Genomic DNA, 15,262 nt, shown 5'->3' on the forward strand with positions numbered 1-15,262 from the left:
CACTAAGCTGGGTTCTCATACTTCTACTTCTGTTTTTTTTATTAAACAGTTTCAATATATAACTCAATCTTATAGTCTCACTTTCGTGATATATACATGATACTTTCTAATAATTTACTTCCTAAGGAGTGCAAGCAAGTATTGGGAACAGGCTAGACCCATGCAGACGAAATTCACCAGACTAACCTTTCACACCCTCCAGGGCAGGAGTTGGTTCCTGACCAAGAACCACACTGAGACTATAACACCAGAGATAGGTTTATTACCTGTCTCCTGACAGGCCTCCATAAGGCTGCCTAAAACCAGTAAACTATGAAAAACTAAAATGGTAATTCAGGATAAGGACGAAAATCCATCTCACTTCTTAGAGCGGTCACCAAGGCTCTACTTCAGTTCACTAGCTTAGACCTGGAGAGCCCTGAGGGCAGGCAGCTCCTAATGACCCACTTTGTCTCACAGAGCTTCCCGACATTAGGGATAAACTTAAACGTTTGGAGAACAGCCCTCTGACTCCACAGGCAGATGTGCTAGCGATAGCATTTAAGGTGTGCCATGGGAGAGATGAGAAGGCTCAGAAAAGGAGATGCCAGATGCTGTCGAGCACCATCTGACCAGCTCCTGAAAGCCATCTAGTCCCTGTTTCAAGTGCGGTAAAGAAGGCCATGGGCCTGGGCTTGTACACCACCCCACAAAGGGCACCGACAAGGCCTTGTCCAAAATGTTGCCAAAGGGTCACTAGTCAGCTGACTGTCCTACTGTCCCAAGCGAACATAGGAACGCCAGATTAAGACCACCCTCCAGATGACTTTCTAGGCTTGGCTACAGCAAGGAGACGCTGCCGGTTCCCACCCCAGGCACTCCCATCTCACACAGGAATCCAAGGTAATAATAAAAGTAAATGGGTGCCCCATCTCATTCCTTTTGGTACACCAGAGCTACCTACTCTGTCCTGAGAGTTTTTGGGGCCCACCTCTCCTGCTTGTCTCCCTATTGCCGGGTGGGGACAGCCTTACTACCTCATCAGACACCACCACTTAATTGCATTTTCAGAGGCATCTTTCTCATATACACATTCTTAGTGTGCCAAGCTTCCCTGTACCTTTAATGGGAATGGATCTTCTAGCTAAGGCAGGAGCGTCCATTCTTTTGCTCCACACATTTGCCTCATCCCAGGCACACCAGCAGCTCCCCTCCTCCTTCTAGCCACTCACTCTACTGACTCTAACAATTCTTTTCCTTTGCCAGTCTCTCAGGTAGACCCAAAAGTCTGGGATACCCAACACCCTTCTATTGCTAGACACCATCATCAATACTTATACCTGGCACAAAGATGGCAGCTCCTTTTTATATGAAGGGACCTGTAAAATGGGTTATGCCATAGTGTCAGATACTGAGATAATAGAGGCACAGGCATTACCCACACACACCACTAACCAACAGGCTGAGCTGATAGCTCTCACCCATGCCTTCCAATTGGCACAGGGACAAGCTCTAAATGTTTACACAGACTCCAAATATGCTTTTCATATTCTCCTGTCCCACGCTGCTATTTGGAGGGAGTGTGTCTTCTCACAGCAAAAGGGGAATCCATATCTAACTCAGGCCAAATAATGGCCATGCTGGAGGCTTCCACCTCCCCAGGGCTATAGGAATTGTCCACTGCCAGTCTCATCAGACCAATAGCTCCATCATCTCTAGGGGAAACAACCAGGCAGCCAGGACAATGGCCTCCAGGGCCAAGTCTCATCTCACCCACCACAGGGAATCCATACAGTACAGCCTACACCTCACAGGAACTCCAGACACTAGACAAATTCTTTCCTATTTACACCAGCTCTTTCATCTTAATAATCTTGCTCTGTCTCAATTCATAAAAGCTTACCTGCAGCCCACCTCTGAGGACTTACAGTTCTTAAGAACTATTACTGCCTCTTGTGAGATCTGCCAAAAAACAGATCCCTAATACCAAGTATAGGAGTCAAGCCTTTTCCCACCCACCAGGATAGAGGTTCCCTTTCCAGGGACTGACTGGCATCTTGATTTTACCCATATGCCCACCATCAGGAAAGTTAAATATCTCCTTGTAATGGTAGACTCATTTCCAATTGGGTAGAGGCATATCTGGTTTCTAATAAGCGGCTCAGACAGTTGCAGACTCCTTCTCGAGAAATTATTCCTCAGTTTGGGTTCCTGCTCTCTTCAGTCTGACAAGTGGCCTCAGGAGTTCACCTCTCAGATTTCTCAGACACTAGCTAAGGCTCTTAACATTCCTTGGCATTTTCATATACCACACCATCCTACATCCTCAGGAAAGGTGGAGCGCACCAACCGGTCTTTAAAAACTATTCTTACTAAGATGTCACAGGAACTTCATCTCGACTGGATAAGATTATTGCCTCTAGCTCTTCTCAGGCTCAGGTGCTTTCCTAAAAAGCCTCTTTCAATTTCTTCGTTTGAAACTAATATATGGAAGACCAGTTCTAACACTAGGTCTTTTATCCAACCTCCAACTGCTCCAGATAGCCTGTTAACTCCCCTTTTATGTCACCTAAGGTCTATCCTATGAGCTTACACAGACTGCTCATTACCTCAGCCATGTGAAAATAACTGTCCACCTCCAATCCACATTGGGGATCAGGTTCTTCTCTTCCCTCCAGGCCAGAACCCTTCATCCCTTTCCCCTAAGTGGCAGGGAACCTTCAAGGTAATTCTTGTGACTCCTACAGCTGCTAAAACTTGAGGGCTTTCCTCACTGGGTCCATCTGTCTCATCTAAAACCTTTTATCTCACCTCCATCCCAGAAAAATCTCTCTTCATAGACAGTGAAACAAACAGGGCCTTGTACTCTCAAGCTCCAGAGGACATCAGGATCCACTGTCTTGTCACCAATTCCAGAGGAATAAGGTATCACCCCTTCCTTTCCCAACTAGGGTCACAGAGAGCTGGAGGCAAAAAAGGATCATCAAAAATAATCCAGGTGGTAAGGAAAAATATAATGCAAGAGTCTATCATTGTTCGATACTCAGCAACTGATCACCTGCGTTTCCTAAATGCTAAACTAATAAAGGAAACAGGTGCCTTAAATAAACTACCTCTAATAAGGCTTGTCTCAGATAAAAATTAAGCAGAGTACTAAGGCCAGATCTACCTCAGATAAATGCCAACTCCAAAAATAAAATAATAATGATTCTTTTTTCTCTAAGCTTTTTCTATATCAACAGTATCTTGTCAAACAGAAGGTTCCAGCCACAGCATGAATGGACAGCTGCAGAACAAGGGGATGGCAGAACTTCATTCCAGGACACCCCCCCCCCACCATCATCCCAGGACTTCACAATCTACCCTCCCCATTTCCCCCAAAGAACCAACCAATAACCACTATTCAGCTGGAAGCAGTCTTTGAGAGAAACGTTGCCCATACCCATTCAACCGCAATTTTTTTTTTTCTTTTTTAAAAAAGAAGAGTCAGGGATGATAGACCCACAACATGCCCCCACCAATTCCAGGTCAAAATAGCCATTTCCAGGCCAAGGCCTCTCATGTGACCAGGACCCTGTGGCTTTGCATGGTTGCATAAGAGCACGCAAAGCAACCATGTGATCTGCACATGTGTGGAGTACCCACATGGAACTTTGTGTGCATACGCCAGCCAGCCTTTATAAGCTGGCACCATATTCCGAGCTTCCTCCTCCTCCTCCTCCTCCCCCCTCCTCCTCCTTCTCCACACACATGTCTCTTTCACATGCCTGAGCACTCGTCTGTCTCTCTCATCTTAATAAAACTCTTCTTAGTGGATTCTGTCGTGTTTCATGGCATTTCTTCACAGGGTAAGAGCGCCGCTAAGTAACTAACACATGGCTTCTGACTGACAGTAGAACACAGCAATGACATGATGGGGAGAAGGCAAGATGGTACATGAGGTCAGTCTGGGACAAACTAGTAAGGGAACTGAACCCAAGCTTTGGACTCCACACTTATAAAGATAACAGGTTACAGAAAACTACTGACAGTTTATATGAACAGAGAGAGACAGAGACAGAAACAAAGAGAGAATGGAGGGAATAGAATTCTGCATAGTGAACAAGGGCCTGAACATAAATAACTGACTCATGTTGGACCAGATTACTCTTTATGATGGTGATAGTCCAGGCTATGGTCAATACTGGCTATGACTTTTCCACTTTAACAAAACTGAAGGGTAAATGAGCCCTATGGTCAGAGGTTTCTGTCACCATCCTGGCTCACTTAGTTACATTCTTCCTTAAAGTGCCACAGGGGAGTTATTAACACAATCTTTATCCAGGGATGAGCAGGGTCCAGCCAAGGATGATGTCCCTTGCCTCCTGTTCCTTCTGCACTTAACCAGCTACTGTCCCTGGCTCATATGACCCAGGCTGCAGCTGCATCTGATGGTGAGTGGACCTGACAGGAGAGAATGCCCAGTACAGGGTGGACCCTAGACAGGTCTGTTTGTTCTTCAGGAGGTTTGTTTTATCATTTATTGTCTAATTTTTATGTGGAGGAATAATTCTGTCTTCTTTTTTCTTGTTTTTGGTTTTTTTGAAACAAGATTTTTTTCTGTGCAGCCCTGGCTGTCCAGAATTGCTTTGTACACCAAGATGGACTTGCAGTCTGAGATCTACCAGCCTCTGCCTCCCTAGTGCTGGATTAAAGATGTGCACTACCACACCCACCATCTTCCTAAAGCTTCCCTTAAGTGCTTTCTTACTGAGAATTTTTCCAAGTTAAGAATGAGTGGAGCAATATATGTCACACACACACACACACACACACACCACACACACACACACACACAACACACACACCCACGAGATTTCCCTGATTTCAACGCAGGTCCCCTGCTCTAGTCTCACACTGGCTAGGATTGTAGTAGGCATTTGCCAACACAACCACCCTTCCTTATGTATTTTTAGCATTCATGTTAAAAGTCATTAGTTACAAAATTGTCTCTTTTGATGTTGATTTCATTTCAAGTGTGGACAATATTTGATTGTTAGAGTAATGCAAACAATTGTTTAAATATTGTTCATGTCTTATCATATGAAACAGATTGTGGGTGATCTAAACACAAACTATACATTTTCCTAGGGAAATTGTGTTTCCCATAGAACCCAGCAGGTACCCACTCTGTGCCTACTCATAGGTTAAGCATTCATGCTGTGCGTTATTGGGTGATGTGAGGCAGATGCCCTGAGACCCTGAGCTTCTCCACTGTAAGGAGAAAACATGGTGACTCCTGTGGAAGCACAGGGTGGTTCAGGGATGCTGCTGGCTGGGGAGGATGCTTTGTCATTTCTCTGCCTTCACCGTGAGTAATACCCAGTGTTAACATGCACCAAGCTCTTCACATGAAATCAAACTCACAGGATGTGTAAGGGCAAGCCAGCTGCTGGTCCTGAGCCTTGTGCAGACATCACCTTCCTGATCTCCCTGCTCTCTGGGTGCCTTGATGCCAGTGTCCCCCATTTAACAGAGTGTGCCACCTTCCCAGCACACCGCCTGCCCCTCACCTGCCCCTGACCTCCACTCACCCAGCAAACACTGGCCAGGGATTCTCATAGACTGTGGCAGCCTCCCTGGTCCTTGCTCTCTGTGTCCACACATATGAATTAAGTCATCAGGTAACCTTAAGGTGAATGAGGAAAGCTTAAATTTTAGAACATGTGTAAATTTCCTTTCATGAATAAGACTTCTTAAAATGGAAATCATTCATATGTCTTCTTATCCTTCAGTTATTGTCTGTCTCTGTATCTCTGTCCATCTCCTCCCATAGGTCTCAGGTTTTTCTGACTTTTATATGAAGGCATCAAGAATCTGGCCATGTACTCTGCTCCATCAGCAGTTTGGCAGAACATGGCCCTTCGAGGACTTCAGTTTCAGGTGTGTTTTGTGTTTTTGGTTTTAGAATCTTGACAGAGATTAAAATGATCCTGAGATTCATGATTGTTGTCTCAGCAGCCCCTCCCTTTAACTAACGCTAGCATCTCAGAAAGAGGAGATTTCATTTCCTTCCTCTTGCTAAGAGCTATCAAACTGCAGTATCTACCAGTCAGAATTTTTTTAAAAAAAAACCTTACATATCTCCTCTCCTTGAGAACTAACTGTGGAAAAGGCGTTCACTGAGCCTTGTCTCAAAGGCTGGCTACATTGTGTCTGCTGCTGTTTGTCACTCTGTTGTACCTGTTTAAACCTTCAAATTTAATTCACATGTCTACTATTTTCCCAACACAGATGGACACTAAACTTGTTTAATGAAATCAAAGTTAATGTGTCCTTGAATATACAGACAGACAGAAATAAACATACACATATGTATATATGTTTGCCTCTAACACAGAGGCGGACTGTGAGCATGGAGCAGGTGGAATGCTAAACTACTCTCAGGAACATCTCATGGCTCTGTTCTCTATAATTCTCAAACTCCTTGAAGAAGTGGTTGACAGTCCATAGAGATGCTGCTGCCACAGCCTGGCCTGGCAACCAGCAGTGACTGCTGAATCTCTGCCTCCTGCTTAAGTTTAGAGTCAATGGTGAACCCTGTGAGGAGATCAACTTGGTGAAGCAGAGACCAGGAAAAAGGTGAGAGTTCCCATTATCTCAATCCAACCAGCATTGGATGAGCAAGCATGTTCTATGTATTATATCTACAGTTTCATATGACTATGTTTATATGAATGGAATATGTAAAGAGGATAATCTTTAAAATTAATCATTTATCAAGAAACTTCAAACTCAATTTTAATTAGACTATTGCATTTTTTCAGTTAATATCTTTTACAGTATAATTTTTAAAACAACATTCTTCAATGAACACTAAAATGGAGAGGGTATTTCAATGTGTTAATATTATAAACAACTCTGAAATGATTAAGAATAACTTTATTCATTAACTTTCTAATAAAGTGTCTGTTTGATTATGTGCATTTGTCTTTCACTGGATTTTGTCTCTTTTGGTCAAAATTTATACCTTCTGTTAGTAGCCAAAAATTATCGTGCAAATTTCAAGAACTTATTAACAGAGGTCACAATTATTCAATCAAGAAAGAGCATGGCCATGGACTATGGTAGCTCTACTTTGAGTTATGATCTATCTAACCACAGATGTGAATTCCTACTTTTTTAAATCTTTAAATTACAGTTAGATTATCATTCTCAGAACTAAAGGCCCAAGGAACTTTAATAGTATACTAGGCTTGTGCTCATATCAGTAAGCAGCCACTAACCACAAAGCATTATCGATTGCCTTGGAGACACACATGGACATCAACACCTGGATGAGCAACTACACTGGACAGTCAGATTTCACGCTGGTGGGATTCTTCAGTCAATCCAAACACCCTGCTCTGCTTGCTGTGGTCACATTTCTGGTTTTCCTGATGGCCTTGTCTGGGAATGCCCTACTGATCCTTCTAATAATCTCTGACAACCACCTCCACACACCCATGTACTTTTTCATCAGCCAGTTGTCACTCATGGACATGATGTACATTTCTGTCACTGTGCCCAAGATGCTCATGGACCAGGTCCTTGGAAGCCACAAGATCTCAGCGGCTGCCTGTGGGATGCAAATGTTTCTCTATGGGACACTAGCAGGTTCAGAATTTTTCCTTTTGGCTGCCATGTCTTATGACCGCTATGTGGCCATCTGCCATCCACTCCGTTATCCTGTCCTCATGAACCGTAGAGTGTGTCTCCTCCTGATGTCTGTCTGTTGGTTCCTGGGATCCTTGGATGGCTTCATATTCAGCACTGTCACCATGACCTTCCCATTCTGTGGATCCCATGAGATCCATCACTTCTTCTGTGAGATCCCTGCTGTGACAAAGCTCTCCTGCTCAGACACCCGGCTCTATGAGACCCTCATGTACCTGTGCTGTGTGCTCATGCTTCTCATCCCTGTGACAGTCATATCAAGCTCCTATTCATCCATCCTCCTCACTGTTCACAGGATGAAATCAGCAGAGGGCAGAAAGAAGGCCCTGACCACCTGTTCCTCCCACATGACTGTGGTCATCCTCTTCTATGGTTGCTGCTGTCTACACCTACATGCTCCCTGCCTCCTTCCACACCCCTGAGAAGGACATGACGGTTGTCTGGGTTTTACACAATACTCACCCCTCTATTGAACCCACTGATCTACAGTCTTAGGAATAAGAATGTCACAGATGCCATGAAGAAACTGTTTGGTGTGGAACCCTCTTTTAAGAAACAGTAAAGTAAGTAATTTGGAATGAACAGTTTCTTCTCCTTGTCTCTGCACATCTGTTGATCTATGTCTCATGCTGATGTTATTCCTCATCCAGTATGTCTGATTGTATAGCCAGCCCTTTTGAAGAATTCTTTCTCTATTCTGAAAAATTTCTTCATTGATATACTCCTTGTACATTCAAAATCTTTAATTGTGTCCTGCAAATGTCACATTTTTGAAGTTGATAGTGGTTGTTTAATTTTGTGTGTGACAATAGTTTCCTCATTGAAAAGTTGTTATACTGAGGAATTATTAGTCATGTGGCATTCAGCTGTTAAATGATAGAGTGAGTTGGAAGTCAAGTGGTTAACAATGTTAAGAACATGTGAATGAAGATAAATGACATATTGAATTAATTCTGTGTAATTTCTTGATAATTTATGTACAGTTGAAATTAGATAAAATAAAGATCAAGATATAGCTTTATTCCTTCAGCCCCTGTATCATTATATAGTGAAAAATAATCATTAAAAGAAATTAAAACCTAGGTTGTATAAGTGGCTGGTAAGGCTTCAAATAGTCAGTGTTGCTATATTTGTGTATAAATGTACTCATGTGTTTCTCAAAACCAAACATAGCTCTCAATTATGGGAATGCATTATAGCTTATTCTTGAGTCAATTGTTAGTGACCACGGCCCAGGAACATGGACTCAGGTTGCCCCAATGACGTGGTCCAAAGTTTCATAGAAAGTTACAAAAACACACACAAGTCACAAGTCAAAACTCAAGGCATTATTCAACAACACTTTTGGAGACCTCAGGGGCTTAGGGTGTAGCAAAGTAGGAACACGTGATGGTTTTTGGATGGTGTCTGATGACATGAAAAGCTTTTGGTTTGGAAAAAGCTAGCATTCTGATAAGCCAATATATTCTAAAAGGTTTCACCTAATAGGCACAGGGATGCTGGCTCAGAACCCAAAGGTGGCAATGAACGTCTCCTAAGGGCACTAAGATGGGCTGTGATAATTGCTTTGTATCTGTAATGTTCTAAGGCTTCATAATCACAGGTGTTCTAATCAGTTGGCCAGTTACAGAGTCTTTAACATGTGGATGGCTTTATCCTCTGGGAACTTGAATGTAGTGGCCCCTGTTGACCAAGCATCACATCGCTACATGAAGAGTCTAATTGCTGTTTTATGCCCCATGGTGAAGAAGCTCATTCCTAGGATACAGGACTATCAGGGCTGCAGTCTTTAGGAGAGAGAGGTAGCTGATGCAGCCATTCTGATCTGGGACTCATTTATTCCCATTCTCTATATCTGACATAGCATTTCCATGTGACCTGTTACAGGAATGTTATACCAGAAGGTAAATTAGCATTTCCATGTGACCTGTTACAGGAATGTTATACCTGAAGTTAAATTAGCATTTCCATGTGACCTGTTACAGGAATGTTATACCTGAAGTTAAATTAGCATTTACAAGTGACACATTACAGGAATGTTATACCTGAAGTTAAATTAGCATTTACATGTGACACATTACAGGAATGTTATAACTGAAGTTAAATTATCAAGAATACAGTGTGGCCTCAGAAAGTAAAAGTAGCAAATGAGAGAAATCGGTTTCTTTCTTTCTTTTTTTGGAAAGGTAAAAATTCCTTAATTTTTATTCCTGGTACCACGACCTCAATTTACAGGGCAATATACCTGATATAATGAAAAGAAAAAGACAAAGACAAAGCTACAACAGGTGTACATCTAACCAACATCACATTTCATCAATCATAGCTTCACTTTTTGCAAACTGTGCCTGTGACCGTCCTGAGAAGAAGGTTTCCTCTTTAAGCTGCAGTGACTTTTCTGACTATGGCTCACTGTTCCTTCTGTGGCAGATTTCTACAGTTCCTCTAGAGCATTTAGGATGACTGTCTCCAAGAAACCTGCAGCTCTTCCGACTGGCTCTCTCTCTCTCTCTCTCTCTCTCTCTCTCTCTCTCTCTCTCTCTCTCCTGCATCTCCCTCTCTCCCCTACTCTCTCCATTACTAAGAACTGTAGCCATTTTCTGCCTTTTAAAAAAAATCTGCTGCTATCATATCCACCACTGTCTTAATTGACAAGAGCTAGGATCATCTTTCAACCAAGCTACTTGTATGTTTCCACTCTGTCCTTAGTTATTTGTACTCTATGAATTATTTTATACAATGATTAGAATATTTGAAATAATTCCATTTCTTATGTGTCTGCTTTCTTTGAGCTTGTCTGGCTTCACAGATGTAATTTCATAGGGAGCGGCTAGTTCTAATTTTAAGAAAGATTGTTCTTTAGTTTCTAAACATTCATAACTTATATATATATATGTTATATTTTGATTTGTTTTATTACATTAATATTAAATCAGATTGAGGATTTGGGAGATAAATATAAATCTACCTTGTAGAAGAAATCAGACAACAACATGGTAATATATTTACTTCTTTTCTTAAGGAACTGTCTTTACCCCATGTACTAAATATTATAGGGGATAAGGATAGAAAGAAGAAGACAAATTCATGAGAAGCTGGAATTTCATAGGTTATTGTGGACATAACGCAATCATTTATGTCACAATCAGAAAAGGAAATGCTGCCGGTCGGTGGTGGCGCACGCCTTTAATCCCAGCACTCGGGAGGCAGAGCCAGGCGGATCTCTGTGAGTTTGAGGCCAGCCTGGGGTACCAAGTGAGTCCCAGGAAAGGCGCAAAGCTACACAGAGAAACCCTGTCTTGAAAAAACCAAAAAAAAAAAAAAAAAGAAGAAAAAAGAAAAGAAAAAAAAAAAGAAAAGGAAATGCTTTTTTTAAAGTGTTGTACTATTCCTTTGTAATTCTTCCACCTCCAGAACCAGTCATTGTCTCGAGGTATTTTCTCATAGGAAACCTCATTTCTGAAGGGTTAGTACATGTCAGTTCCTTTCCTGAAGCAGCCACAGCCTCTCCTTTCTTATATCTAAACTATTTCTCCTAAAAATTTCAATTCTACACCCACACCATCCTGGGTTCATCACTCTCATGTCTCACTGTAGAAGACAAAAGAATCCAGTAGATGGAGGCTATTTTGAGTCCATCAAGAAATTCTAGTGGACTTCAATTGGATATCTAGAAACATCATCTGTTCCAGCTTCTCCTGGTCTCTGCCTAGATCTTGTGATGTTAATCCTGCTTACCATGCACTTTTGGGCTGTTTAAGATAGGCCGAAGCCCCCATTCAGCAAAGAATCCAGATCTGTCATTGCCCCAATTTCATATCATCTGTGGAATTTCTCAAATGCTAAGTGAGAAAGGTACCTGCTGTTAACCTCAGGCAGCCACATGCACAAAAACACATGTACACATGCAGCCACACACATATGTGCACCCACACATATGCAAACATATATACAGGAACACATACCACATACCACAAACAAGAACAGAATTAAAATAGATCTCACATGTGACCACTTCTCACTATTTATCTGCAAGCCTCTATGTCAGCACACCACACACATTTCGTGTCTATCAATGTTTATCACGGTGCTGCTCACAGTGGCTGACTTAGGGGAACCTAGGTGTCCAGCAACAATGCAATGGACAATATAGAAAATGGGTTCTACATACACAACAGAATTTTAAGCCATAAATAAGAGCAAAGACACGTGCTGTTTGAAAATGTTGCATGTGTACCATGTCATCTAAATTGCTATAGCTTTGAAATAAACACATATATGCTATATGAATGATTCTGTCCATTCTATTTCTGTACATAAGATTTATAGGTTTTGGAGTTTTCCAACTAGAATTAAGGTGAAAGTTAAATTAACATGCAGGTTATATGCTAAAACCTTTAGTAAAAGGTGAGTTTGCATTTGTTTCCATAGCTGCTACTAAATCCCACTAATATATGTATGGCATTGGATGCAAGATAAATTCCCTAAATGAAGTGGGGTATGTATCTTTAAACTCAAGTTTTCCTTACGAGACCAAACCAAAAAAAAAAAAAAGACAGAAAGAAAAGAAAGAAATCTAGATGTGTCTTTGCAGAATAAATAAATAAATAAACATTTAAGTCACCTTTTAAAAATAAATGGCAAATAAAAATCACACAAAATATATATTTCCATACATATAATAGCCAAGAGTTGATGTGTATATGTGAAGTTGTTTATGAATAAATACAAGAAGTAAAAACAATGTGAAGACACAGAAAAGAACCTAAGAAGGAAAATCATTACACACGGATCAAAAGCCTAAAGACACACCTGCAACCACAGGAATGCTAACTAGACGGGCGGTGGTGCAGCGTGCTCTGATGTTATGGCAAGGGTATTCTTGAGTTATTCTCTCAGTTGTATGAAATTACACAAAAACATTAGCATTGATGATTAGAATATTGTATTTGAAAGTCCAGGTATGGTGATGTCTGTCTTTAATCCAGCACCCAGGAGGCTGACGCAAGTGAACCTGTGAGGTTAAGGCCAGCCTGGTCTACATAGGGACTTCCAGGGCGACACGGAGAGGTTCAGTTTCAATACAAAACAAAAGCAAGACAGAGAATATTAGATTTGAGCAATTTTCTCTCTTTTTAAATTAAAAATGTTCATACAAGTGTATACTTTCTGCTGACCACACGCCTTCTGTTAGTATTCAGGCACTTATGCGGGCCTGCTCTCAAGGGTCCTGACAGACTACATCATCAGGTACAACCACTCCCTTATAAGACAAGCTCCTCCCACCTTTCACTCTCTACTCCACTCTCACCCCCAGAGGCTGCTTCTGTGCCCCATCCAGTCCTCCATATAAACCTCCCACGTGAGTCCTGTTGTATGGTATGACTCTCTCTTCCACCAACTGTAAACTACAACATTGGTGCCAGAGACTCTGGCAGGCTTTCCAGGTAGTCCCTGCAGCCCACACGTGGTCTGAGGCATGCCAGGATCCTATTCTCATGCTGCCTACAACAGCCTCACTTCCATCTAACCGATGACTGAGATCTCCATCCAACACCAGAATGATTGCTATGATCCCCTTCTCTGGGTCAGAGTAAAGGCTTCCCTGGACTTGTGGGAGTGACTGTTGAGGGTCTGGCACCCCTCTGGTGTTCTTGGAGGCAGAGAAACACCCAACCATGGCCTTTAAGGCCACAATTGACCCTTCTGTCAACATTCAACCCCAGGACTTTTCTAGAGAGTGAGGCTTCATCTCTCAAGCATAGTTTCTTGCCTTTTGGCCCCACCCCTAAGCCCTGCTACCAGGCAACCAGGTCTCTCACAGCATCAGAGCTCTAGGATCCTGTGCTTTGTGTGACTATACACTGAACAGCTTGTGCCTGCTCAATTCGATCTTCCCTGGATTCCTGAGACTCTAGAAATTTTAGGGCTTTGGATCTTATTTTTCAACCTTACTCATGAGAACTATGTCATCAACCATACCTCCAAGCTCCCCTCTGAGATGCCTCTTGGAAAACTGCAGACCTCTACACCTAGCACCTGACTTAAGGGCTCAAGTTATCTGCCTTTGCAGTCAAATATGGTTCCAACACCCCTTATATATCAATCCAAATGGTCGCTTAATAGTACCCTGCATCCCGATATTTTAGGGGACCCTTGCAACTTCTGCCAGCGACGGCATAGATGGAAGGGGGTGCCCTATGTCCTGCTTTCTTGTGTCTTCTCTCCAAGCCCTCCATCTGTTTTTTTTTTTCTTCCTGTTCTTCCACTCAGCTTCTGCTAGCTATGAAGCCTGTTAAGCTGCATGTCTCCTTTTCATTAAGTGAACTCTCTCAAATAGAAAAAAAAAATGGGTTCTTATACATCTGATTGCTTCTTTCATTAAAGAATTCCAGTGTTGGTTTCTGCAGCCACAGCAGCAGCCTGCCTCTGCAGTCAAAGCAGTTACAGCCTCGCCTGTCACCAGCTCTCTTTCCACTGTCAGCTGTGTGACATGTGCACCCTTTACTACTGCCTGCCAGGCGCAGCTCGCCTTCTTTGTCTCTCCTTCCTCTCTTGCCTCTTCTGTTCTCTCCTGCTTCTCTTCCGCTTGCCGGCCTGCCTCTCTCAAGTCCCCACTCTGATGTAGCCTTTCACTTTTCACTCTCCCCCTCCCCCAATAAACCTCTTGCACTAACCCTGCTGGGTGTGGCGTATTTGCTTAGTGGCCTACCTTGGCAGGGTCCACCAAAAGGTACTCACTTCCCGCAGGGCCCCTACCTGCCTGCTCCACCCACAACAGATCTGTTCTCTTCCACCTGCCACAAGAATGCTTTCTCATTCACCGACAGCCTTGCCTTCCAACCAATACCGGCAATTAGGTCTCTGGCAGACCTAGCTGCCTCTGACCATTCCCCTGGATGTGAGGCTTCCTTTCTCGAGCACTCATTTTCCCCACTCAATCTTCCTCTGCCTCATGCTTGGGAACTGTCACATACTTCCTCGCTCCCTTGGGATACTGTCTGGAGACACACTGACCACTCCTCTCAAATCAAATCTGGCCTCAGTATACCTTGGACCAGACAGTCAGGAACCTGAGAAAGAAATCTCCATTTTCTTTCTCTTTCTTTGTTCCAAGACCTGCCTGTGTCTGTGTGCCTTCCCTCTCTAAATGTCCTGTCTGCTGTGTTTGCTGCAACGGAGGAGTCAGAAATGGGGAAGCCAGCTTTGGCTTACTCAGCACACACCAGTGTTCCCTTTCTTTTTACTTATTCAACTTCTGTTTAATGTGTGTGTGTGTGTGTGTGTGTGTGTGTGTGTATGTGTACATAGATGACTTGGATTTAGCTCTGTATGTGTGAATGTAAGCTGGATTTAACTCTGCATGTATGTGTATGTAACTTGGATTCAACTCTGTATATTGCATGTAACTATTGTTTAGGAAAACATGTTTTGTTTGTTTGTTTGTTTGTTTTGATTTGGTTTGGTTTGGTTTTTCAAGACAGGGTTTCTCCGTGTAGCTTTGTGCCTTTCCTGGAACTCACTGACCTCAAACTCACAGAGATCCGCCTGGCTCTGCCTCCCAAGTGCTGGGATTAAAGGCGTGCGC

General features: G+C 42.7%; 1 pseudogene; it reads left to right on the forward strand.

Moving 5' to 3' along the window:
- Nucleotides 1-7,277: 7,277 nt before the first annotated feature.
- On the forward strand, nucleotides 7,278-8,236 carry LOC114689353 (annotated as a pseudogene).
- The last annotated feature ends 7,026 nt before the right edge of the window (nucleotides 8,237-15,262 follow it).

This window comes from Peromyscus leucopus, chromosome 8b (assembly GCF_004664715.2).
Source record: "Peromyscus leucopus breed LL Stock chromosome 8b, UCI_PerLeu_2.1, whole genome shotgun sequence".
Lineage (NCBI taxonomy): Eukaryota > Metazoa > Chordata > Mammalia > Rodentia > Cricetidae > Peromyscus > Peromyscus leucopus.